The sequence below is a fragment of the Pecten maximus genome, chromosome 15, assembly GCF_902652985.1.
Source record: "Pecten maximus chromosome 15, xPecMax1.1, whole genome shotgun sequence".
Lineage (NCBI taxonomy): Eukaryota > Metazoa > Mollusca > Bivalvia > Pectinida > Pectinidae > Pecten > Pecten maximus.
The window spans coordinates 5,408,138-5,436,068 of NC_047029.1; the positions used below are offsets into that span (position 1 = coordinate 5,408,138).

General features: G+C 35.7%; 1 protein-coding gene across 1 annotated transcript in view; it reads left to right on the top strand.

Annotated features, from left to right (window-relative positions):
- Positions 1–228: 228 nt before the first annotated feature.
- The window catches only part of LOC117343944 (galanin receptor type 2-like), a 130,710-nt gene continuing 103,007 nt past the window's right edge, over positions 229–27,931 (top strand). The window contains exon 1 of the mRNA XM_033906513.1: positions 229–974. The gene's annotated coding sequence lies outside the window, so the exon portion shown is untranslated. The remainder of the gene's footprint in view (positions 975–27,931) is intronic.

Here is a 27,931-nt window from a genome sequence, read left to right on the forward strand (position 1 = left end):
GCGTAACAGACAACGAATTGTCCCCGTGCTTCGTTAGGGCTAATCTAAACGGCGATGTGGTCACCGAGAAATGGACCAGCGTTATCGCTTATACGAAATCAGTCTTAGCATCATACCGTCAGAGCGACTGATGCTGGAATGTCTACTAGCAGAGAGCAGCTCTGTCGTACCTTAGATATATAACCACTGCACACAGCAACATAGCATGAGTTCAGTGTAGGCCAGCGGCTGGGCAGGGTTGGAGCTCTTTAAAGCATGCCAAAGACTAATGCAATGTGTTAACGCGGCACTACCGACAACTAATGGACTGACGGTGATGGTACATTCGGATGGAGAAACAAATTAGCTCAATTAGTGTTCGATATCTCTGGAGGAGTTTAATAGTTGATATCGTTCTGCTATAGAATTAGAAATGGGGTGTTATTTCACATAGTAACTATACCTTACGTAATCGCGGTGTATAGGCGCAAGGTGAGACATACATTCATACTGACGATAGTACAACTCGCGGAGTTGTCTTCTTATTGGCCTGACATGTACCCATTGTTTTATTAAATGATATGTACGTCAACAATGATATTTAACAGCTAGAACCAAATCACGCATATATTTATACATGTACTCATGCATGACCAACAGCGAACTGTCATTACGCACAGGTGGACACATAATAATTACAGCCATCTTGGAGAATTAAACTTTTGTTGTTTTGTTCATGAATGGTCATCGTATATTTGTATTGAATAACCTCCTTCCTGTCGAATGGATGAGTGTGACATTGTGTTTGATGTCTATAGTCTAAGTCATGCAAAAACATACCGAGGAATGGGTATCAGGCTCCCGGTAAGGACGAGATAAAAACAATGGATAGGTGTTCTAGACATGCTACATATGTTACAACTTTACATCTGGACATTTCGCCAACTATAAAACCCGTAAAGCAGACAACTTAAAACCGTCGTAGCCCTGAAAAGGTAGGTATATTTATGTTTAGTTTATTTTACTTCTATTGTGTTAAAAATGTAATGTTTTACGAAAATCTGTTGGAAAATGTATGTATCGGAATCGATATTTTTGTATATAAACCGTTTATCATCTCTTCAGCCAAAAACAAATTATTCTAAATTTGTGTTCAATAGTAAAATAATAGGCTTATCAACATCGCAAATGATATAACAAACACAATCATTGAAAAATAAAATAAAAAATTCAACACAAACATCACTATTGTGAAAATTTCATTTTAATCGATGAAAAACGCGTCACTTTTAACCGTATATAATAGCATATTTTCATATTTAGATTTAAAATCAAAACATAGGCAATATTGATGTTTCATAAATTGATCAGAGCTGTCGGATATCCAACAATGTTCTAACATCGTCATAGAATATGCTCTTGACATGATGCTTGTGTATTGTGACGACTTTTCAAAATATACCTTCCTGTCATAGTTTGTCAATGATATATGTGTTCGTGATTTCTACAGCTATATTCAAATGTAAATGTTGAAACACGGGGAAGTAGTCGTATGAGTATGATCGTTTAACGCAATGTCTGTCTCGTCGTTCCATTCTCGTATCAATACCATTCTCATTAGTTAATGACTTACCTGTACGTATGTACCTCACCTGTATACGTTTGGACCTTATACACGTGTTTAATCAGATAAATGCAAATACGTCCTCAGATCAGTTACTTTAACGCTAAGTATATATTCCATCTGGGGTGTGTAAACATATTGATTTGCTAATGTGTTTCGAGGAGCAGAAAGGTCGGGATCTGGTTCACTATTTAACTTCTCAATGTTCATTGTCAATCACACGCTTGTAACTGAGAGTAATAAAACGATCGATCGATAGTAATATATATGTATATAAATCTAAAGTGTACATGTTTAAAGAACAATGAACACACTATAGTTACAGTTCACGACTTTCTACCAGTGAAATTATATCGTCAAACATCCCGTCTTAGTAATGCCAGTACAAAGAAACGAATAAATCGTTATAACGTTATAATTAAACTTCATTTTTATACAACAATATTGAAGTAGTTTTGGTCGCTGTATTTTTCCATTCGGCCTTAAGAAGAGAGTGCAAGGATATTAATTTTAAATAAAATTGTCAAACGCCGATAAAAAGAATCTGTTTAGTTGGTTGTCCAGTGCAGGTCGATCGGAAATCAAAACCCAACCGTCTTGGTTAAATGTAAGAGCTTTTTTACTAGGCCATATGCAATAATGAAACGCACTCATTGAATTATACACCCATCCTAAACTACTAGCTCTGTGTTACATTATATCAACACCATACTACACTTTTAAGAAAGTGCTATGATATCATATAGTGTTCGAACCTTATGACTACCTTTATTATATCGTGTCACACAACAAATGTATTAATCCAAGACCTTATTACAGATGTAATATTATAGCTCATCAAAAATGTCATACAATATCAACGTGCTATCCAAATTAGAAAAAAAATGCTGTTGCGGTGGTTTAGCGCAATATTTTCCTGAATTTCTGTTCTACGAAAATGAAAGGAGTTCCCCGAGCTGCAATATCCAGCAATACTGCAGATTCAAATTATGTTTTCTTTCAGTTTGCCTGATGATTTAGAGCTATAAAACCAAAAGAAAAAGAAATTAATTAATTTCTATCTAATAGGAAAAAGCCGTGCAATGCTAAAGTGACTAGATTTATGAAGATATTCCACAAGCGTTTGAAATAACCGTTAAAGAAACACGCTTTGGTTAAAACAAAGTAATAACATATGAGTAAAAGGAGATAGTGGTACAATAGGTGTAAATTATACAACAGCTCCACAACCAGACAAACGTGATTCTAAGTAAAGAGGTTGGCACTTTTGTGGGTGTGTAAAAACGTGCGAAAAACTTAACATGTTGGGAATCCTTTTTTCTTCCTAGATTTGAGTTAAATGTCTTGCTGTATTGAGTTTATTTAGGAACATGCAAGAAAGAGTGCATTGTTTTAACGTTTATACGTTTACACGAGAACATTACATCGCCGACATTCCTTTTTTGTGATATTTAGACCCGATCTACGTTACCTTATACTTTCCGTATATACAACCTGTGTAAGCCACAGCTGTATTTCCTTTGAACAATTCTCCAAGGTTTTGATTTTTAATCTGATTCTGACGGCGTGAGTTATTTTTGTGTCCTTTGTAATATTTATCAGGACGGCGGCTATCTGTAGTATCATGTTGAAGGTGTTCCATACATTTCCAATGCATATGGACCAATCCGGTATCAGACATGAATGATAAATCTAGAGAATCGTTTTCCGGTCAATGCATTTTAGCCAAATTATAGTTCACGAGAACTATTCTTCAGCAGTTACGTGAGCGTATGTCACGTTTACGATTACCATATTTAAATATCGTAATACTCTATTAATGTTTATGTAAACAATATCCACGTTAACACACAGAACGTTCGGGATCGCCAATTTATGGACACTCACGGTGGTCAGCCTTACCAACACTTAGTGACCCAGTTTTATAACACAGAATGACGTCCAACTCCAGCTTGTTTCTACATTCTCTCCTTTAGGAATTTTACTAGGCTGATGTATGCGCTTGCGGGTAATCGCCGATTTTTGATTCATATGCCATCAGCGTTGACCAAGTCAATAAGGTTAACATTCTTGTCAGTATTGTTATTCATCCCTCTAGCTCGAGGCGTGTCATTTTCTGATGTACGTACAATTGTTAGCCGTAAGCAGAATTCATAAAATGATTACTATTAGTGCTTGTATAATTGAATATAGATTTACCTCAATCACGAAATACACAAATATAAAATGGTACATTTGTATTCATAAATATTTGATAAGACTAAATTTGAGTTGGTATTGTTTGCGGCCGATCGATAATTAGGCCAAACCATATATCAAAAAAACTTTCACGAAACAAAAACATCAAACGCAAGCTAAAAAAAATAAAAGATAAAAGTGAGAAAAAAAAGAAAAAGAAAACAATATCGTAGCAAGTTACTAGGTTGTTAAATTCATATTACAATTTGCTGCATTTTTCAAGACTTTAAAACATGTTCTTTTAACCATTTATTGTGTACAGTCAAACCTGCTCTAACGACCGCCTATATATAACGACCGCCTGTCTTTAACAAACGATTTTGATATTCCCATGATATTTTACTTTATATCGATCCTGTGTTTAGCGACCACCTCTCTAAAGTGTTTAACGACCGGTGATTTTGGAATGGCCGTCGCTCGTTTGTTTTTATAGCGACCGATTTCTGTCAGTCATCTTCTGCTCTCGGCAGAGAGGAGTCGGTCAACATGTGTGTCGGGGTGAAACATTACCGCTGTGCATATGAATTAATACATTTAACCATGACTGTGTTTGTTACTGCCAAGTGTTTTTGTATAATATATGTACATCGTATATTTTTGTCTTCAAATAAGATATTAACCACTAAACTACTTCAAATCGGGAACCGCGGAAAACCCAAGCTACACGCGCCATCCAAAGTTGGAACTCATGTAGAAGTAGGTTTTTGATTTCGCGATTTTTACCAAGAGACATAAAGCTGTCTAACTGGTGCACTTATTTCAACACACTTTGTCTGGAGATTTCCCCAAAGACGATCGTTCTGGTTATGAACATATAAACGTTGTTCTATTTTTAAACATTATACCAAAGCAGCCTTTTGAAATAACGACGTCCCCGATTGTAATTACATTAAATGTTCCTGATAACAAATTTCAATCACACATCAAATTTATTCATTGAAACAAGTCTCCAAAATAGTTTATAGTCCATATTTTATTTGTTATCCTCCGTAATTAAAGCACACATCGTCCGTGGTCAATCCGTAAACAAAGTAAAAGTCGATGAGGCTTCCAACGATTGCACATGACATACAAAATAGGTTAGCACCTTTCAATACAAATATAGTTGTATACGGTCTAAGAATAAGTTAACCGTACCACGCATTGTAGCACTTACTCTCCAACCAAAAAGTTCAGACTGCCTTACTGATTTTAAATATATGTTATCAAAACGAATTGAGAACCCAACTGATTATGAGAAACAAAGATATCCGTAAATCAACCGCATGTGATACCACGTGCATCAAGTTGAGAATACTGAAGAGAAGATGTCCGCTCATGTGTGCGTGCTCATACCCTCATTTCTCATGCATACTTATTAAAAGACAAAATTAATCTTTTTCGATGCTTTGAATTGAGCAACCTTTCATCATTTTTTAAACAAGAATTGTTTGGATCTTTTTTTTCTCTTTAGTTCTACCTTTCAAATATGTCATTCGTCGTCTTCACATGTTAACTACATCTATGTGTGCGTGTTCAATATTCAAACGGTTTAATATGATCTAAAACATTTATTGAAACCCTTCAAAAGTCACGTGCATGATTCTTATTATCCCTATTTATTTGTGTATGCTCAATTTTGGGTCTATTCCGAACAAAAGAAAAAGCGTGTAAAGCAAAACGCCGCCGAGGCTTGTTTTAGCGCATTTATCATACCGGAAGGAAAATTCTCATTTTTGTCATAAATGTGATCAACCTTTCACTTTCAGAAGTGTGTGATTGAATGTTCTGACATCAAACAGACTCATGGCAAATTTTAACATTATCTTAATTAAACGTCGATACATTTATGTTTCAATTATTTACGGGTATTGGAAATTTACTTAAATGTATGATGCGTTTCGCAACTAAATATTTTGCTGTGAATTATGTTTACTATTTTACTTGGTTTCACTTTCAACCTTTAAGCTGGATTTTGATGATTTCCGTCTGTGAGCGTTTCTTCTGTTTGGCCCGAACCGACTGTAATTATCGATGGACCGTAAGACAACGCTGAAAGCATCATCTTGTGTTATGTTAATGTTTTTGGTATTCTGTGTTGCCCACATGTAAATGGATTGCTATACAAAACTACACTTCAATATGCCCTTGATTGATAATGAGGCGAAGCAATCTCAACAGGTATATACCGCGCAGTCGACTACAAGGAATGAACTCGAATTAGATGGACATTTTGTCTGATAAATCACACAATAGGTGGTACACCTGTATTGGCACGAAATGTATATGCAGCTGGTGGTAGGCTGGTGTATTGAGGCAGGGTTCAGTAGACTGTTTAAAGTTCTTTCCTATTAACTCTTTCTTCTGACAACGTGGTTTGTTTTCTGCTGTACATTTCTCTTTATATCTTTCTCCCGTCACCTTATTACAATGAATCAAACATTAAACAAACAAAAACCTATTATTTAGCTTTCTATCAAAACACGAAGTAATTTTTAAAATATAAATATGTGGCTGTGTGGGTGTGTGTGTCATAGCGGTAATAAAAAACGGCACTATTTTTGTACATATTGATATATCATCCAACATTACATTATCAGATCATCTCTCTCGAGCATAAAATACCGACACGAGAACTAGCTTTGCATCGGGCGTCCGACAGGTATAGATTTGCTGTTTGTATATAGGGGGAAAGGGGATATGTTAAAGGGAGATAAGCCAGAGTGTGTTATGTGACTGTTTAGTTTTTGTGTTGTTTAACGCCTATCAACAGCTTTGGTCATTTCAGGACGACCAATCCTATGTTAGACATGTATGCGTATAGTGTATGTTTTTGTGTCTCTGGAGTTTCGATATCCAAAAATGCAGGCCGTTAGGTTTGGTTTGGTTTGAATTGTTTAACGTCCTATAACAGCTAAGGTCATTTAAGGACGGCCCCCCGTGCGTGCAATATGCATGCGTGTGGTGAGTGCGCATGTGTGTTTTGGGAGGCTGTGGAATGTTTGTGTGAAGTCTCCTTTTGATAGGTCGGAACTTTTGCCGATTTATAGTGCTACCTCACTGAAGCACACTGCCGAAGACGCACATTATACTGACAACGGGCGAACCAGCCGGCCAACTGCTAATATGCTGAGCGCTAAGCAGGGGTAGCAACTACCATTTTTAAGACTCTGGTATTTCTCGGCCAGGGAAAAGAACCCAAAGCCTTCCTCACAGGGACGAACGCTCAACTAAAGGCCAAAAGTGAGGCATTGCCAAGGGAGACATTAGGAAGTAGAAAGTTGTGAAGAAAGAAGGGAAACGATAAGATCCCAAATTAAGTCGCCTCTTACGATCAAGCAATGGGGGCAGCAGGTACAATTCTAGCGCCCTACCTGCAGGGCAAGCAGACCGTTAAGGAGGAGTATAAACTACCAGTTTTATAGACTCTAGTATGTCTTGGCCAGAGGTCAGAGCCCAAAGTCTTTCTGACTGTTAAACACTTCATGATATACTATTCTGAACCTTAGTATATCCATGAACAACTACACTTATACACTGATATGAAGGACCCGTTAGAAAATGAAAATCTGGTTGTTGCCACAATACTGCAATATGATCTTACAATAAGATTTTGATTGCAAGTCGTCACATATACCTCATGTGTTACAAAGTTGACAATAGATCTTGTTTTGTATTTGTTTTTTTTTCTACACTGTCAGGTTGCTGAGATGTGAACAGCTTATGTGTAAATGCGGTTGTTGGAGAAATTCTCTGAAACTGTTTATTATTCAATTATGTTTAACGAAATATGAACAAATTTCGTAAAAATCGTAAGGCAAACACTGATTTTTACGAAATTTGGTTTCCAAGAGCGAGTGATAAAGTTTAAAATAGCTGCGTTTTTTTTTTTTTTTTGAAATTGTGGAAAGTTTGTGTTGTTTAAATAATCGTGGCAAATGATCATAGAAAAGTTAATAGTTTTGAACGAAACCACCAGCAAAGAAACCCCGCATAACACACGTATAGTTAGCACACGCTTAATTTTTAACATTTCAAACGACAATATTTAAACAATGGTATAAAATGAGATCAGACTTTGGATATTCTGGAAATTTGATTATATTTACCGTTTGATAAAGAAGATTAGGTCTTCTCATATAAAAAAAAAAGTCCTGTAGGCTACATGTCAGTGTAGTCAAATAAAACGTGTTCCTGTATTAGCAGACTATAACCTCGGCACTTTCTCTTTAGTCAGTGATGCTAGGATGCAAATCCCTATATCAAGTAAAACAAAATGAAAAATGGGTCTGAACAAAGTTGACATGTGGGAGAAGAATCGCAATAAGTCCTATCAATAAATCAATTTGGTAAATTGTAAATGCCAGCTAATGGCATATTCTGCACCGATTCTATCAGAACATTTCGTCAATGGTGCGACAGAGACGCATTAAAATCACATTAGAAAGACATCATGTATTACATGGTCGGGCGTACATGTAGTACTAAATTAATTTAATACTCACAATGTTCCAACATATAGTAATCAGATACTGAAAATACCTACAATTTCACCCTTTGGTCTAGCGTATCAGAACAAGGACGTAATATTTCTTGGTGTCATTATTCAAACTCCATTCGCAAAAGGTCATTTACGGAGATTGCCTGATTTGATAGTGACGCCTTAATTTAAGAGTATAATTACAATGTTTTCCACCGCAATGTATAACATACACATTAATATGACATATTTGTTGTCTCAAAAGCAGAAAAATAAAAAAGTATTCTGTGAGAGGCTACAATGTTTATATATGGTATTTTACCTCTCGACTCCATTACATGATTCGAAACAGGCGACTATTATATGCACCAATCGCGTTTTGCATGTCTGTCATGAAACTCCTCCTTGGTCTTTAGCTGAGCGTTCGCCCCAATGAGTAAGGCTTTGGCCCCCCTGACCGAGACATACCAGAGTCTATAAAAATGGTAGTTGCTATTCCTGCTTAACGCTCAGCATTTTTGGAGATGGTTCGCCCTTTATTGATATCATGTGACTGGGTGTCGTGTTCTGCTAGTGGCCTTTTGTTGTGTAATATAGTGAAGACGCTATATTACGCCGGCAAGAAAAGAAAAAAACAAAAACACATATAAAGTCGTCCTTAAATCAACGTAGATGTTGATTGAAAACAACACAAAACCAAACCCTTCATAGATGTTTCGTATAACGACGAAACGAAATTTAATTATTCTCATTCCAACACGAAAAATTTGGCAGTGAGAGGTCGATCGCTAGCATGGTAAATGATCGATGTAGTGGTTGAAGTTAGTCTGGCTTCAAGGTCATGTTAATTTTATGCTTTGATATCATACTGTTCTCAGCTGTCTTTTGACGTTCCTTGCGGTCCGTCAACAAAGAAAATGTTATTATGGTTAATAAATGGTGGTTTAAAGGACAGAAACAAGTATTTGAAAGGCTAACGTATCAAGCAAACGCAATATGCAAAAAAAGTTGGTTTACTCACATATATAATTTATAATGGCAAAATTGCAATGTTCAGACTATCTACTAGAACAGCTCGGATTCATTGTGATAGTGTCTTTGTATTTGTTAAAAATTTCAGAGATATTTATGACCACATTTGCTGTTACGTTGTAATCTTTTTTATTTAAATTAGGAAACTTTGTATTGTGCAATACATTTACCATCAATCACATGAATGCTTCCAACAAGTAATCATGAAACTCGAGGCGGAAAATATTCGGCTATTCAAAGCGCCATCATTTCTCTGGAAGAGAAGGCAATTTTGGTTGAAGTGTTATGTTGTGACCTATTTCCAGCTAAGATTAATGATATGGTCTAATGGTCAATATAACCTGTTATTGGTTCTTCTTAATTTTGATTCTATGACTATATTTGCCTTATGGTTTATGTATTCAATCAGTGTTAATAAGACTTCGTTAGAGGAAATGGTGATGAAGCGATTTCATGTAATGGCTATGATCAGGATTGCAATTACAAAGAGGAAAACTGCTACACCACCTTGTGTATCAATTCTACTTTAGACGAATGAGATGAAGCTACTTCGCTGTGTAAATAGTCATAGCAGATGAAAGCAGCACTGGCATACCTTCAGTTAACAGTAAGTTAGTTAAGATTTTACTTATATATAGATACATCTAGTTAACACTAACAAATGATAAAAATATTAATTTTGTCCTTTTAAAGAGTACAGGTGGTCATGATAGAATTTCATAGGGATGCAATTGATTATTTATGCGCTATATCAAAATCAGAAATTCAAAGTATCAGAGAATGGTAATAGTATTGACAATGTGACGTTTTGTATTGTATGAAATATATACCATACTCTTTTCTTGTTTTCTTGTAAATCGATCATAATTATCATTTATAGCATCTACTCACTGAACAGTTACTCATAGTCATACAGTCTAAATGATGTGGACTATCAGTAATGTGTATCCCGCTGGTATTATTAGCATTCAAACGGTCCATTTTAAGACATAGTTTGGTCTCTGGTCTCTGTACCAAATATCACCGACACGATAGGTCATCCAGTTATAGGCGATGTGTCCGTATTTGTCATACATAATACTATGCTTCGTTAATATTTTGGACAGGAAGCTATCGGAACACAATCTTTATCTAAACTACAACATCACTGACGGCCTTGAATCACTATCAGATCGTCAACTGAAGTGGAAAATAAATGAATACAATAATTGAAGCGGAAATGTATTTAGAGTGTCCATTTCGTGACTTCGGCTTATCGTGTGGATCAAGTGATGTACTTGTCCGATCTACGATGTTCTTCATAACTCTTGATTTCCAATGAATACGTCTTCTGGTTATAAATCAGACGACAAATAATATGTCCCGGAAATAGCTATAATAGGACCAATGTGATGTAATTGAATTTGTATATCCTTTTTATTCCTAATATTTAAAATATACACAGGGTGGCAGGTTATATCTACAAAATCCAATTAGTTATAACGCAATATTGCGTCCGTCATATGTTACTGTAAGAGAAACATACCACAGCTGGATAGGTAACTATTATACATGATTACCACAGCTACATATGACACTGTTAAACAAAATCATTACAAATATATAAGTCACTGTTAAACAGATTTACCACAGCTACATGTGTCACTGTTAGACATGATTACCACAGCTACATGTGTCAGTGTTAGACAGGTTTACCACAGTTACATGTGTCACAGTTAGACAGGTTTACCACAACTACATGTGTCACTGTTAGACATGTTTACCACAGCTACATGTGTCACTGTTAGACAGGTTTACCACAGCTACATATGTCAGTGTTAGACAGGTTTACCACAGCTACATGTGTCAGTGTTAGACAGGTTTACCACAGCTACATGTGTCACTGTTAGACAGGTTTACCACAACTACATGTGTCACTGTTAGACAGGTTTACCACAGCTACATGTGTCATTATAAGACAGATTTACCACAGCTACATGTGTCACTGTTAGACAGGTTTACCACAGCTACATGTGTCACTGTTAGACAGGTTTACCACAGTTACATGTGTCACTGTTAGACATGTTTACCACAGTTACATGTGTCACTTTTAGACATGTTTACCACAGTTACATGTGTCACTGTTAGACAGGTGTACCACAGCTACATGTGTCATTATAAGACAGATTTACCACAGCTACATGTGTCACTGTTAGACAGGTTTACCACAGCTACATGTGTCACTGTTAGACAGGTTTACCACAGTTACATGTGTCACTGTTAGACATGTTTACCACAGTTACATGTGTCACTTTTAGACATGTTTACCACAGTTACATGTGTCACTGTTAGACAGGTTTACCACAGCTACATGTGTCACTGCTAGACAGGTTTACCACAGTTACATGTGTCACTGTTCGACAGGTTTACCACAGCTACATGTGTCACTGTTAGACATGTTTACCACAACTACATGTGTCACTGTTAGACATGTTTACCACAACTACATTTTTCACTGTTAGACAGGTTTACCACAGTTACATGTGTCACTGTTAGACAGGTTTATCACAGCTACATGTGTCTCTGTTAGACAGGTTTACCACAGCTACATGTGTCTCTGTTAGACAGGTTTACCACAGCTACATGTGTCTCTGTTAGACAGGTTTACCACAGCTACACGTGTCACTGTTAGACAGGTTTACCACAGCTACATGTGTCGCTGTTAGACATGTTTACCACAGCTACATGTGTCACTGTTAGACATACTTACCACAGCTACATGTGTCATTGTTAGACAGGTTTACCACATCTACATGTGTCACTGTTAGACAGGTTTACCACAGCTACATGTGTCACTGTTAGACAGGTTTACCACAGCTACATGTGTCACAGTTAGACAGGTTTACCACAGCTACATCTGTCTCTGTTAGACATGTTTACCACAGCTACATGTGTCACTGTTAGACAGATTTACCACAGTTACATGTGTCTCTGTTAGACAGGTTTACTATAGCTACATGTGTCACTGTTAGACAGGTTTACCACATCTACATGTGTCTCTGTTAGACAGGTTTACCACAGCTACATCTGTCTCTGTTAGACATGTTTACCACAGCTACATGTGTCTCTGTTAGACAGGTTTACCACAGCTACATCTGTCTCTGTTAGACATGTTTACCACAGCTACATGTGTCACTGTTAGACAGGTTTACCACATCTACATGTGTCTCTGTTAGACAGGTTTACCACAGCTACATCTGTCTCTGTTAGACATGTTTACCACAGCTACATGTGTCACTGTTAGACAGGTTTACCACAGCTACATGTGTCACAGTTAGACAGGTTTACCACAGCTACATGTGTCACTGTTAGACAGATTTACCACAGTTACATGTGTCACTGTTAGACAGGTTTACCACAGTTACATGTGTCACAGTTAGACAGGTTTACCACATCTACATGTGTCACTGTTAGACAGGTTTACCACAGCTACATGAGTCACTGTTAGACAGGTTTATCACAGCTAAAATATGCGTATTTGATTCATTAAAGAACTGAGTGTGATATAAATATAAAGGAACAAATTTGCTAAGAAATGAGGAAATATCAAACGAAATATCAATAAAAACTACTTAAACGAGGGATTCGCCGCCCGAGGACAGCATATCCCGCCCTCTCCTTACAGATAAAACGACATAAATTCCCTTTGGGTAATCCATATACCAGGTTTGAAATTCATTCAACTATCTATTATCGAATATACTCACTGGTACGGAAGCCCTGGAGGGACATTTTGAGTTACTACTTATTACTTATAACTTATTAGTTATTACTTATTTGTTATTAATTACTGAATTATTGTATAACAGTACGTTACGTTATCATATCGTCAAGATAAATGATGTTTTATATAAATAGTAATATAGTAAAGTATAGTAATACATTGTCTGATAAAAATCCCGTTTTTAAACAAAACGTTATAATTCATTTAATTTGTTATTTGTTATTTGTTAATTCTTATTTCTTATCAATAAATAGTCACAAATAAGAAATAACAAGTAAGAAATAAGAAAAAAGAAATAAGACATTACAAATAAGAAATAACAAGTAAGAAATAAGAATTAACAAATAATAAATAACAAATAAGAAATAAGAATAAGAAATAAGAAATAACAAATAACAAATAAGAAATAACAAATTAAATGAATTATAACTAAGTACGTTTTGTTTAAAAACGGGATTTTTATCTGACAATTTATTACTCAATTACACAAAAAGGATCGATATGAACAACATCCTTTATATATAACATCATTTATCTTAACGATATGATAAAGTAACGTACTGTTATACAATAATTTAGGAATTAATAACAAATAAGTAATAACAAATAAGTAAAAACTAATAAGTAATAACAAATAAGTAATAACTAATAAGTAATAACAAATAAGTAAAAACTAATAAGATATAAGGAATAAGTAGTAACTCAAAATGTCCCTCCAGGGCTTCCGTACACTGGAGACACTGAAGACAATTATTCGTATTGTTTGATTTGGAACCATTCTTTTTCCAGGCCTCATACATATGATCTCTCTTATATATGGGAAATCACGTTTTCGCTTTGACTAGGAGGGGTTCATATTACCGTATCTTGGTTATGCGTAAGATATTTACACAGGCCTTCTTGAAACCACCCGTGGACAGTCTTCACATCAGCTGTTTACATAGACCTATAACCATAACAAGTAAACAAGCCGGCTATTTACTATTGCATGTAAGCTAAAAATGATTTTTCTGACAATATACTGCCCAGTGTCTGTCATAACCCAATTAACGTTCATCAATTTGCTTTGTTTCGGTTAGATACTGTCGTAAAAACCCGAAACAAAGAAAATGTCTTCCAGCGGGAAAAATCAGATGGAAGTATTTTCTCGTTCACAAAATCCGTCGCTTACAATTTTACCAGTAATCCGTCGACGCAGTCTTCTTGATTTCAAGGTACATACGTTATAATCGGTATTTCTAAGTTGCAGCTTTGTTTTAAATAATTAAACTTACAAGGATGGTGTACAGTAAACTATTCTTTTAAGAATAAATTGCTATTAATTAGGTAATATTCTGCTGATAGTAAGAATGGCATTTACTCGAGTAAATATCCGTTTGAGTGTCCTTTGGAGGATATATTTTAATCCCTTGACACTTTATCGTTTCGAGTATTATATTTACAGTTATTTTATTATGCGTCTGCCGTCATTGTCTTAACTCGGATGTTTATTAGATACGTCATGCTCTTTCCACAAACCAAACATCATGAACAGCTACCAACCTTAAGGCAATTTACTATGCATTACCAAATTCAATAAGGAAATACAGGATCGGAAAACGGATATTCAATTATTTTCGTTCATAGTTATGATTATAGCTGATTATTTATGTATTATCTAGTTAATATACTGACAGAACGAGCATTTTAACTAGTCTCTCGGGAAGTATGACGTGTACTTATAAATCAAAGTTTCATAGCCCAGACTATGAATGGAAATGCTACTGATAACAGTTTTGTAGGTAAACTTTATGTTGTGTCATATTCAATTCAACTGAATTATGTTGTGTTTTCAGAAATAACTACAAGCATATGTATACAATAAATTCTAAAGGACAAATATATATATATCACAGATAAAAAACAAATTCGATGACACCAATTATACACGATCAGTGAGATAAAGTGTTCTGGAAAGGTAAGTACCTTCTGCCTCATCGAGGATGTTCACCATAAACTAATATAACAGTTTGCCATGATACCAGCACGTGCTTCATGGAGTATGGAACACTTCATAAAGAACATTGAACTAGAAATACGTCCAAATGATATAATCATCTTAATCAACGTTTAACTTTTGACAGATTAGAACACATGTTACATGCATTATTGTAAATTAACCAGTACCTAGTACAAGGACAGTGTCCACAGATGAGCAGACTTGTAAGACCTTTTTAATGTCACGGTGGTGAAATGCCTATTCGATACAGTTTCTACATCGCGCTTATTATTGATTATTTACGTGAAACAGATGTATGCAATAACATACTTTGTATTTTGCAACCAGATAATTTGATCAGTGATTTTTAGATTTTTGCCCTTTAACATTTTAGTTGAGAATTAGACGTGTTTCCTTTCTGTATATTATCTGGTGTTATTTAGCTCTAAATCACTCACATTATCGATTGGCCTTGAAACAATACATTACGATCTACAGATGATGGGTTTAACGGTTTGTTCATAGTGTTATCTATCTGAAATACCATGCACAGTACCGTGATTCCCCAACCGGTCAAATACTGTTATACGTGCCAACTAGTTGATATTGCCATCTTTAAATCCCAACATTTAAGAGAGACCATACTCAGTAATTTCTTATTTTATTGACATTTTTGCGTGTTTGTATGCCTCTTTACATAGGTTAATGTGTCTTTGAGAGTTTGGATACGAATTAAGCTTGTACATATTTAGACGATTGTATAGGACTTGTGTTTAATACTTGAAACATTTACGACATTGGTGCGAGTCATGTTGAAAGAAACAGATAGTGAATATCGTGATTGTATCACGCAAGGGAACTGCATTCGGTTGAATGATGGTTTTGGTTAAGCTCGGTTTGTTTTATTTAACGACATATCAAAAGTTTTGAGTTTGAAATAGGTCAAGACATAATCATATTGCATTATAAAAATAAAGTGTAATGTTTTATCATTAGTTTATTGTTAATGAGAATAATACGAATGTATGTATGTATTTTCTATAATTGGTATGCTGTTAATTACAATGTCTGTGTCATCAACCTTTTATCAATGGTCTATTGTTTATTACAATGTCTGTGTCCTCAATGTTTTATTATTGGTCTATTGGTAATAACAGGTATGTGTGTCCTCAATGTTTTATTATTGGTCTGTTAATTACGATATATATATGTCAACAATGTTCTACCATTTGTCTATTATTAATTACAATGCATGTATGTCATCAATGTTCTATTATTGGTTCATTGTTAATTACAATGTATGAGTGTCATCAATGTTCTATTATTTGTATATTGTTTGTATATTGTTAATAACAAAGTTTTTGTGTCAGCAAAAACATTCATAAACCTGGATTAAACTCACCTTGTCTCCGGAAGGATGGCTTTTCTCATTACACCATTAGTTAGAGGAAATAAATGTGGCATTTGCATCTACTCTCCTTTTTCTTCTGAATATTTCTAATTACATAACCTAAGTTTTATAGTTTCTCACTTTTTTCATTTGAAAATGTCCTGTTACATCAACTCATTTTTGCAGATTCTCTCTTATTTTGTTGCGATTGTGCATCGTTTGACTGTCTCATACCTGCAGTTTTTCTATTTTGTGTCTCGATTGTCTTCCCTCTCGATCGCACCTCATTTTTGCAGTTTTATCATTTTTGGTTCTACTGTATTTAAGCGTCAATTTGTGTTGAAAGCTGTAATATTTGTGTCTGTCGTCAATCATTTAGTTTGTTAGTTTTGCGATCGTCCGTGCGAGGAAGCTATGCCTCGATGTCGTGACACATCAAAGTCTTTAAAATGATACTTGGTGCGGCCTTCACGCTTAGCGCTAAGGGATGCACACAGAATCGTAAATGACCGATAATAATGGACCCCTTGGCACTATAATGTGCCTGCGACATGCCATATCTTTAGACACTACAAGGCTTCTCTGAAGTTGTCTCCATTGAAATTGGTGCCATCATTTTAGAATATTTTATTGTACAGGTAAAACATAAAATAGGAATTGAGTGATCCGCTATGCCTGTCATAGCTCTCTCCTGAATTCAAGTATTACTTTACTAGGACATTAAACAGTCTCGACCAACACACCAACATACTTAAAAGTTACACTGTACATATCCCTAGTTTAGGCGTTCTGATGCATATATGTTAAGAAGTCCATCTCATAATGATCTATTGTTTTCATGTTTCTTATTTATGGTCACGTGATTAAAAGATATAAATGTTACTGTTCTTACATCACAGAGCCTTGCAATGATAGATAATGTTCATGATGCAAACACGTTTCTTCGGCAATTTATTTCTCATTCCAAGTGTAAACAGTGGCTTCGTTTAAAGGCTTGGCCAGCACTCGTTTTAACATGAGCAGTGCTTGTTTCTGAAGTAATCGTTAAGTCTCACACTTGATATATATATATACATTATATAGCGATCAATCTAACACTGTTTATACTGTCGCTACTGGTAACAAGCCTTATTATACGCAAGTTATGTCAAATCCGTTTCAGGTCACTGAAATACTATATCCTTTAGAAATTTTATTTTCAATTCAAACACACCATCTTTGTTCTAGACCTATATTAAACTCCTGGCCAGACAGATTGGTATCTACCATTAGACTAACATACACTGTTTTGTTTACGTACATGGCATATATCTTACAGGCAGATTGTTGTGTAATATTACTGTTGATCACATTTTTTTATTTGTTCATCTCAGAGAACATTAATACACTTTATAGTAAACGTGTCGGACAGTTTAAGAGTTCTACATACAATTTCAACTGCATGTCAAACCCCAATTCAGCAATACGTATTATTAGAAATCCATTTCATTTTCCATTTACGAAATACTCATTATGCACAAGTGCTTTCCAACGCTCCTGTTGATGGACCTAAGGAACCTTCACATATCACAAGAAGGAAATATTGGTTTGGATAATTCATATGATAAAGTCGAACCAATGAACCGAACCATTTTAAGGAGAAAGCCAACTACAAGACGAGAATTTGAAATTTGATATAAGAGATCTCGTGCTATTGAAAAAAGTACCTTCTAATACATGTGTTCTATGACGTGTTTGTTGTTTGATAGGAGCATCGAAAGTCATATTTTTAAACGAGTCTCAACTGGCAACTGACGGGCTACTTTTTAAATGCCATAGTTAGTTGTTATGTTATGTTGTGCTAAGGTGAGGAATTATTTGTTTCGAATGATGAACTAATTACTTTACCTATGTTCGCTTTTTGCCACAAATAGATGACACAAAGGGTAATTTCAAGTTCTGCAGCGGATATAGCAGTTACATATTAGTATCTTGCGCACGTGCATTTAGAATAGATGCAGATTTGAAACATGAGCTCGCGGGATAAATCGATCAAATTCATCAAATCAATACAGAATTTCAATACTGTATATTTGTCTGTCTCTTGGTTTATAAATATTTACATATATTGTATTCGATAAAGGTATGCATATCAAATTGATGGTTATACAACCATAACTTATCACAAAGGTCGTATGATTCGGGCCCAACATCTAACAAAGGCCGCTTATTCCAACTTTTTAGTTGCGTTTATACACAGGTTTTGACAGTATACTCCTTGGTACAGACGAGATTGTCCTTGCCCATTTTAGAATTGGTCATACATGGAGAACACGTTTCCACTTATTAAAGAACGGTTACTAGCTATAGGCTCAGTTCTATATACCAATATATTTTTTACGTACAATTTGTATTTCGGCGGTTTGATGTTGCGTTTTATGCCGATTTTACTCACATCTTTGACCCAATAACATTTACAGTGTTGAAGGGCCGTTAAGACATTTTATATGGCATACTCGTTCGATACAGTTTCTGCATCACTTACATTTGATTATTTGTGTAAGACAGACTTCTATCATCAGATATACTGTATTTTGTAATCAGTTAATTTCATATAGAGAAATTCTTAAAGGATTTTATCTTTTACTGTTTTAGTTCCATGTGCATCTTTTCGACACACAATTTAGTTTTGCTTGGCCCTAAATGATTCCAAATGCCGTAACACATTACAAAGCCACGACACAGAAGCGGTATCCAGCAATGATAAGTATATTATAATCATGGAGGATATTTCTGAGTAAGCAGATATCACTGAAAAACGGTGATTTGGTTTGTTTGGTTTGTTTTTGTTTAACGTCCTATTAACAGCCAAGGTCATTTAAGGACGTGCCAGGTTTTTGAGGTGGAGGAAAGCCGGAGTACCCGGAGAAAACCACCGCCTACAGTCAGTACCTATCAACTGCCCCACGTAGGTTTCGAACTCGCAACCCAGAGGTGGAGGACTAGTGATAAAGTGTCGGGACACCTTAACCACTCGGCCACCGTGGCCCCATAAAATGGTGATAATGGTCTGGAATTCTCAACAGTTTGTTAAACTCCACTTCACTGCATCAAATCAAATGTAAAGAAGTCTATAATAAATAATTTTAACGTGTAATGAATGATGCATCAAATTTGTCTTATTATAATACTATAGGAAATGTGTAGCTCCTCCTCTAGGTCTTTTACCCTTTAAATCGGGATTATTGGATTTATTATCGTGGGGACTTATTCAGGTTTAGTCCGAATGTGGCATTTTGCATGTATTTGATACACATAGTTAACGTTGTCTACATGATTGTTGTGTGACTTCAGTTAAATTAAAACTATGTAATATACATGTCATTGCTATGAATTTGTGTTTAACAAATTTCAAAAAATATTTGCTGTTATTGAAAATCAGATAAAGTGTAACTTGAGCTGTTTAAGCTTCAATCTCAATTCCGGCATTACCAGGGATTCAAATAATAACAAAACCATACAAAATCACATTGCCTAATATGGAGACGTTTTGTTTGTACGGGTTTTTAAAAACACAAATCCAGCCAGGGTCATATGAGGACGCGCTTCATGGGGACAATAACTGGGGAAATCTAACAGCCTAAAGTAATGACTGAGTTGGAACGGACAATTGCTTTCTAGTGCTGCTCCGATTATTAGAAATATTTTAATATGCAGTGCTGTAAGACATTTTGATCATTAAAATTGATGAAAATAATTAGGAAAAAAAGTTATCAAGAAAGATACAAAGACTATTTCCAAGGATTGCTTGCTTCCTTCAATGTTCTCCATAGCAGAGCAGACTCGTTTTATATCAATATAGACATTTTAATATAGGAAGTTGATACGTTTTTACTTAGATCATCCAAAAATTGATAGCTGTACGTCTGATAATTATTTTCTCAAAATTGCCAATTATTGTTAACAATTCGAACATGTGATTGAAAGTCAGTGAACCAAACCTGCCCAATCTAATTTAATTAGAAACTAGCATGCAGCAAAGTTTGATTTAACATTCCGCATTGTCCTTCACCGTCAATATGCTGAAAGGCTCTTGCACTCCAAATTAACACGCCACGTTGACCTTAGCAGATATTTAATATTTCAAAGTTAGGCTCAAGCAAGTTAAGATGTAGTTAAGTTCGCTGTCTATAAGTATTCCCAAGATGCATGTTTTAAATTTTTTATCAGGAATGTTCCATTACAGTAATAATCTACAGCATGAAGGGCTCCTTACCTTGCCAGCACACATCAAATAACGTAATCATCAACTGCGTATTAGGAATTAGTAACTTAACGATATCTGAGCTAGTCCTAATGTCACTGCACAGTCTGTTTTAGGTCTTACTTCTGCTACAGGTTTTTTGAGCCGCCAACGCATCAGTTCCACTTGAATAAATCATTTGTCACAGTCAAACTTTTTAACAAATTAGATTGAAAGAGTGTCAAGCCTTCATTTTACACGAACATTGGATATGTCATTTAGTTTTTACCTTTGAGACGGTGCATCAATATCAATTTGTTTCTGTGCATCCTCTATCTCTGCTGGTATTGTCAGTATACTTTATTATTATTTTTTTTAATTAAAACGTCTACAGTAAAATACCCTTTATTCTTTGTTGACGCACAAGTACTACTCGGACCTTAGCTCGGGTAACGATCGATTATTTGTTCTAATTCAATCAGCCGAAACGTAACAATATATTTTGTAAGTATGATGGTACCTGCATCGGCTTTATCAATACCTATGTATATTAATAGATATGTGGAATTAGTTATTTGTATTCATTGTAATCAAACCCTGACGGTACATCTCGCGGTCTGTGAACCGCCAACAATCGCCGCGTTTCGATGATAAAAAAAAACTTAACAGCCTCCAGGGGTAAATATTACATTTTACATTATACTCTCTGGTTCAAATGGCAGAAGTGTGGATTGTAACATGAATGTATGAAGATGGAAATGTCAATTTAGACACACCAAAGTACAACCATCCTATTTAATCAAGATGAGTACCTCCCCTGCGACTATCTTAGGTATTTATTGATTCCCATGTTTTCATCGTTCTTCGATACGTCCCTGTTCACCTTTTTGTCTTTAAAACTGATCTTCTGTTGTAGTGGTGCTAAGTGATATTCGTTAGAATGAATCGCCACGTATCGCTTCCATACCATGTCCGATGAATCAGATTAAACACTCTACCCCAGCCGGTCATTGTGATGTATAATGTGACCGGGTGGGGTGTGCTGCTGGGTGTCTTCGGCAGTATGCTTCAGTGAGGTAGCACTATAAATCGGCAAAAGTTCCGGCCTATCTCAAGGAGACTTAACACGAACATACCGCAGCCTCCCAAAACACACATACGCACTCACCACACGCATGCATGTCCCACGCACGGGAGGCCGTCCTTAAATGACCATAGCTGTTAATAGGACGTTAAACAAAATAAACCAAACCAAACCAAATCATTGTGATGTTTCTTAATGAGTCATTATACACATAGTTTAATGTTTTGATCATTTTATGGCCCGTTTATAATTGATAAGTAATTTATGGCCAAACAACAAGTAGTTTCACACTTTTCTCGTTGGCACCGTACCTCATATACTGACCCGGGCGAGGACATTAAACCCTAAAAACAGACTCAACTTGCAAAATAAAGAACGACACAGTGGAACGCCTGAAGGGAAATTGAGGATGATCAAGTTCCACCACTAAATATGTAAGTGTATGTGCGTTGAGTAATCCCATAAGGAAATCAATTTCTTTTATCGTCAGTTTTTGTAGGGATTACACTTCTAACTTTGGCGCCGTAAGCACAACACGTGTAATCATAAAGGTGATGTAACAGATATATGATTGAAGTAGAAATCGAGCACCTGTAAAGAAACCTGTATCGTTTGAAATAGTCTGGAATATGGAGGATAAAAAGCATGCATAAGCAGTTTGCTAATCTGGGGATAACATTGGAACAGATTAGGAGGGATTCCCTTACAGATTTAACAAGTATGGCAAATTCGTTTGATACTCGGTTATCTGACCAGGATCTTTTCCAGTTTACATAACATTCATCATCTGTCGATGAAAACTTTACTTTTAACATTTAAAGTTCATACATACATTAAGTGAAGAAAAGTTATCTGATGGCAATAGTTTGCCTTTAGATTTAGATGTTATTTTTTATTATAGCCGGAAAGTTTATCCTTAAAATCCTGTAACGTCAATCAGAACACTAGGACTTTGAGTAGTTTAGTGGTATAGCTACCAAGAAAGCATTTGTGTTCCTTTATCTGAGACAACAACTGTTAGCAAAGCCGTGCTACTTACTAGCGAACACTGAATAACCAACACGCGCATGGCGATCGGGTATAAAGGGTTGTTAATTACATTATAATGATACAAATTATGCCAATATTGTAGGAACTCAGCAGTGGATAAATTGTATCATAAAGTTGTATTTTTTAGGAACTGTCGAATAATTGAATGATATCGATCGGTACGTCCATTTTGTATATCCTTCCCTCTACACCAACCAAAAAATGCAAGGAACAATGAAAGATGACATTTATAATCCACCGAATATCGAGCAAATATCACTTCTTTACATGAATCTACTACCTGATACAGTTGATGTCAAATAATGAACTCCGTCAAACAGCTTTGTGTCGACCTGCTAGGGCCCGTCAGTGATGTTATGGGCATCATACATCACTTTGACGTCCGGCCATGCTTATCGGTGATGTTAGGGACATCATACAGCTCTGTCGTCCGGCCAGGCTTATCAGTAATGTTAGGGACATCATACATTTGAGACGCCCAGCTAGAGTTCGTCAGTGATGTTAGGGACATCATATAGCTGTGTTTCTCCTATGGCTCGTCTGTGATGTTAGAGACAGCATACATCTGACTGCGAATCAATTATGCATTTTTAATGTATTCTGAATAAAAAACAATAGAAAAGTTCCACAGGTCAAATATCAATTGTCTCATTTAAAACACATAAATGGAGTACAACAGATGTATATCTTATGTTCGATTCCCAGTATCAAAACATAGATCTCGAAGAGAAGGATCCCAGAGGTTCTATAAATTGTAGTGTACGGTTTGATTAACCCTTTCATGTATTTCACTATGTATTCAGTTTACATTATGCAAGCCAGCATGCAACATATTGTGGGCTATTCGGTACATGGATTTTAGAACCGGATACTGTTTGTCTGTATCTACTTTTGTTGGAATGATACATTGCGTTTCCATGCGTCGGATGCTGTCATTGACTGCAGACTTGCAGTAATTGTGTTGATATTGTCAACATCGCGGATTTCTCTTTCGCTCGGGTATAACTGATAAGGATGATTTAAGTATCGATTGAATCCTCTATATCAATGATACAGCCATATGGCTGTGAAATTCACTGAATACATTGTGTTTGGAAAGTAAAGATAAGAACTCTGGCGTCCAATACAGTTCAAATTGGCCACGCAACACTTTTGTAAAGTGTTCAAATTTGTGGACCTATTTGTATAATTGTTGTGGTTCTAGAATCTGGTATCTATCACCTAGAAACCGTCTACGTCAGAATATTCCTTCCGAAAGGTAAGAGTGTATGTTAGACTGTTCCATCTAAATCGGTGACCTTAGTTTCCTTTACGTTCCACTGACAATGCTTCGCGCTCACGGTATCGCAAAATAGGGGACCTGACCTTCGGATGTTTGTCGATTTTAAGTCATTAAGTAGTTAATATAGCGCTACCTATTTAAGCTGAACGTCAAACAGGGCGACATGAACGATTTTTAATGTTTTTGGCAGATCGTCGTTGTAAGATTATACGGGCTATTTCTAATTAGCTGTATGCAGGTATCACAGAAAATGATTAAAAATCAGTGTTACAAACTATTAAGTAGTTGTAAATAATTAACTTAGACACCTCATTCATGGTACGTCGCTTCCAACGTCAAATACATCTGACAATAATAGGGCCTTATTAGAGACCCTTACAATATATATCGCGGATGTTTCCACAACGATATTGGTTTTAGTGTAGTGCTCTGTAACGTTCCATCAGCGCAATAGTCTACCCCATACATAACATTATTCCAACAAGCATGCAAGTCTTTTTTTAATCTGGTTCTATTCTCCTCACTAAGATATACATATCAAGTATACTGTTCCTTAACCAGAAGTAGATCAGGCCAAATCTAATGTATAACCATGATTTTACAGAACCATGTTGTGTCCATGATGAGGTTAGAATGGGTGATCCGTAACTTTATCATAATCACCTACAGCTACCAGCAACACGCCGCGGAAACAGTTCTGATTGAGCGGGCACCTGTCTTATAAAAATGTCGAGCCTTCAAAGAACGTTAGACGATGTGGTCCGCTCGCTTTAATTTAAATGATCCATAATATCATCATAACAAGACATATAGGTCATGAACATGTGCGGATCAGGTTTTATTTATATAAAACCAGGCATCGAGAGTACCTCGGGCAAATCATACGCCGACCACCGAAGCTATTACACGACAGTAAAACCATACTACCAGGTATGAGATGTTTCCGTTGGCTTGTTGATTCAATGAGTAAGATGTCAGTTCTGGCTACAGTATAAATGTCTGTTACTACAAATCCAATTAGTTCGCTAATCATCTATAGAGTAGCTGCTTGGATACAGCATTGATAAATCCACTCTGTTGATGTCTGTCTGTTTTTTGTTTTTGTTTTTTGTTTGTTTGTTAGTTTGTTTTTTTTAAATTAAGCAGAATTAACATCTTTAATAAAATTTGCTGCTAACAAGATAAAGATGTGTAAATGTTATTGAATACATTCCACGTAAGGGAGATTTAAAATCTATTTACAATATTAAGGCTTAAGAGTGTGGAAACAGTGGTCAAAAAGAGGTCTCCTTACTGCGCGGCTTCCATGCCATTTTTGAAAACTGTTATCATGATATTATAAACTGTTTAACGTACTCGATGCCTAACACGATGAAAAAACAATAACATGGAAACTGTTGTCGAGGTGTGGCACATAGATATTTGCAACCAAGATCTATTTCCAGGACTATACAGTGGTCCATCTGTACTTTCTATTTTAGACTTATTTTGTTATAACGGTTCATTTTTTCCTGATAACTTTTGCTTTCATCTTATATATCCGAATCACTGTTCCCATTGGACTTCTCGGATGGACATTGATAAGGAATTCACAAGTTATTAGTCCCTTTACCGGTGAAACCGGGAAAACTTTATACGTACGTAACGCCAAAATTTAATCAAACTTCACACCATAATAAAGGATCACAATACCTCAAGTAAGTTCAAGGTTCAGGGATTTGGGGTCAAGGTCAAAGTCACTGCTGGAGCCGGTAGGGGACATGAATGGGTTTAGCAATAAACAACATATGTATGTTGGTTCGTTATTTAACTCCTACTGGTCTAACACTTACGTTGTACAACTAAGATATAATATATTTAACAAGTATGCAAATACTTCAAATGCATGACGAAACTATTTTAATACATAACAGAACAATGGTAACATTGTCTTTTTTTTCCAATTCCACAATGTGTTACATATTACCTTTTGCTATCTTCAACTATTTCGTCCACGTGAGAATCCGGACCTGCATGATTGAAAACAAAAACAAACAAAAAATACGTGCAGAAAACATTTTGGACTTAAATTTGAACGTGAAGGCGAAGTTCGGGAATAAACACTATCCAGTTTCTGCATCCTCAGATACTCGTATTAGAAGTGTATCACGTTCTCCGCGTGCTAGTCTGTAATTGACAGATCACATTACAAAGTGCACGTTAATATACCAACCTGTATACCCAGTAGGTAAATAAGAATACATATTTAATGGTTTGGTAACTGATACGGCGCGTTCGTGTTAAACAGTTGAACAATTGATTTACTACTTTGGCATTGGTTTTGTTGTCGCTGTAAATAAGGCTAGCTGTCACTTCTATTGGTTGCGTAACGTACCGTACGTGATCCGTATAAATCAGTACTAACTCCCGTACAGATGCACACCTCTGGCAGGCCCAATACCATTACCGCCGACGTGATGCCTGTAATTGCATCTGCTGTGTTAAATGAGGGATAGATATATACCAACGCACGACTCGCGATAGCAGCTGTTTCTAATACCAAGGGATTTGATAATCTTTAAATTGAATTGAAAATAAGTTTTTTGCAGACTCAAATTGACAAATGTCAGTGATACATCAACTGATATTAATTATTTTACGTTTTGACGTTATTCAAATAAAGCTAGGTTTAATTTGTAATTAGATATTGGAGATTTATTTCAGTCAGAGTTGTTTTACGAAGCAAGATACAGCATACCATAACCGCTTTTATTAAGAGTGTGAGTGGGCTGACCGTTGACATCTGTTTCTATTTTCTTTAAGTGTTTTCCTTTGATGTTTTTGAATTTTGAAATCAGTTATTAAATCATTTAGATATCCTAATAACTCATGACATATTTAGAGCCAAGACAAAATACGATAACAATCTAAAAAGCAAATACGATACCATCAGATGAGCCTAAAACACAGACATTAGTTTCAAAATGAAATAAATTTAAAATTAGCGTTTAGATACGGTCGGAAATGTAACTCTTTTATGGTATCATCAACGTACTGTATTTTCTATAAGTAGAAACACATAAAGGCGTTCTTCTCATGCATTACTATATATGCTATTCCTTCAATTTAAAACAAGGTTTTCAAACCAAGAATACTGTCAATATGTTCCTTCCAAGCCAGTTTTATCATGTTGTCAATTTATCTTATATCTATTGTTGGGAATTTCCACAGATTACACTGTGTTGTAATTGATGTATATTTCTGATGCCCATTGTTCCTCGACACAGCTAGATTCGATGTAGTAATGAAAAGCCAAATGCATGTCATATTGATGACAGCTTTGTTTGCACAATAATTTACTTTGACGCAGTTTATCGATACACGCCATGTATAGTACGCTAACGTGTCTAGGCTTGGCAATTCGGTGTGATAACACTATAGAACCGTCCGTCAGCGGTTACATCATTTCTTGACGCTCCTTTCATTGATTTTTTGTATCTATAAAACGTAAAACAATACAATAGTATTACTTACCATACCGATATTAACGAGAATCCAGGACATTCATCTTCGCGATCCCTTTCATGATCTAACTGGAAAAGGTAACTGTTTTCTTTATATGAAATACATTCTAAACTAGGTCTGCATCCTAGCAATACCAATTTTATCCAATTTTTGTTCACTAGCAAAAGATCGGGTTGGTGTAATGGGTGAAGTGATATTTCAGTTTGATGATACCATCAAAGTGTCCGTCAACGGCTGTTTCATCCATGGTCAGCATGATATTTGATAAAAATGCAGACATGTATATTCTGAAGAATGAGTGCCATTCATACCGATGAACCATAATT